Raw genomic sequence first — 1,733 nt, 5'->3', positions numbered from 1 at the left:
AGGGGCTAGCAAAGATAGTTTTTATTGATTAGTGGTTAATTTTGTAAAAATTTTGTTATAATTATACCCTTCTTTTGATTTTAAAAATGGCTTAAATTAGATATTAATATATATTTTATGGTTATATGCAAGTTTAAATTGAAAAATGAATGAAATGAAGTTTTAAAGTAAAATTTAAAAATAATAATAATAATAATAATAATATATAAATATATATAATACATATACATCAATACATGCGTGCATATAATATATATATAATATAATCTAATATATATGTGCCATGTGTAATACATATATATATAATATAATTTATTAATAACACTAAATTATTTTTTTGTAGGCATGAAGAAGGTGGGCTTGGAGACTCAAATTGGATTGAAGAATGAAGAATTAAACCTCATGAAGAATTAAAACCCATGAAGAATTAAAAGAATTAAGGCCCAACTTGAGCAACCCATGGAAGAGATCATTTGAAGAAGGTCCAAGTATTTTTTAATCCTAATGAAGACCAAAAATCCAATTGTAGAAATTTATTTTTATTTTATTTATTTTTTTTATGAGTGCTTTATTAGGAGTGTTTTTTAGCTAAAATTCATTTAATTATTAGGTGTGTATTATAGCTAAAATCCATTTAACTTTATGAGTGCTTTATTAGATGTGTATTTTAGCTAAAATCCATTTAATATTAGGTGTGTATTATAGCTAAAATCCATTTAACATTAAGTGTGTGAGTGCACATTAGATATAATTATGTCTAGTTGAATAATTAAAATTGTCTGGTTTGTATTGCATCTTGTGGGCTATAAATAGCTCACTTGATTGCATTTGTAAAGGTTATTATTATTCTTGAATCAAAACTTAGTTGTTTTCTTAGAATTCTCTATTTGAGAATTGCTTTTATTCTCTCTTATTTTCTCTATTGTTTTCTCTTGTAATCTTACTTCCTTTCTTTGTTCTTTTAAATTCTTATGTCATTTATTGTTACTTTATTATCCACCGCCTAAATAGCCGGTTAATTTTCGCCTTTAAATTTCTGCAATTTTAATTCATGTCTTTTAGTTATCCACCGTCTAAATGGCTTGTTAGTTTCTGCTATTTTAATTTATGTCATTTAAATTTTATTATTTAAATTACGTCATTTAAATTCCTGTCAATTAACTTTCAAATAGAGATAAGTAGCTAAATCTAATTTTGGGTTAAGACAAAGATAGTATCCAACGCCAATGATTCACAAAGAAAGTTGCGCTTTAAATAAGTAACATTAATTTAAATTTCAATATAAGTGTGTCTTAATTATTGAGAAATCATTAGGTTTGAATTGGAGTATAAGTCTAATTTAGAGCTTTCATGTTACGCATAAGAATTACTAGAACTGGAAATGCTATCATACCCAAACCCGGATGATTAATTTAGTTATTTTGTGTATTAATTGCAATTGGATTTATGGTAGTTGTTTAAATTAGAATCCCGCATATCATGTATGGGGATTGCTTAAATTAGAACTATCATCATCTCTAATTGCATTTAATAACAAACTCTTATATCTGAAATTAAATTAATGTTGCTAATCTTTTCTATTAAAAATTGGGATTTAACGGGTTGGTGCTGAAATTGTCTTAACTCAAGTACTATCCAATTTCATATTCTCACGTTCAGTATTTATTTCAATTTCTGCTTTGCTTTATTTCCTAGTATATGTTGTCTAAAAAACTATAAAAAAAAAAAATCTT

The sequence above is a fragment of the Diospyros lotus genome, chromosome 13 (genome assembly GCF_014633365.1).
Source record: "Diospyros lotus cultivar Yz01 chromosome 13, ASM1463336v1, whole genome shotgun sequence".
In the NCBI taxonomy this organism is placed as follows: Eukaryota; Viridiplantae; Streptophyta; class Magnoliopsida; order Ericales; family Ebenaceae; genus Diospyros; species Diospyros lotus.
The sequence above is the reverse complement of the archived record's forward strand: the minus strand, read 5'-3'. Positions refer to the sequence as shown.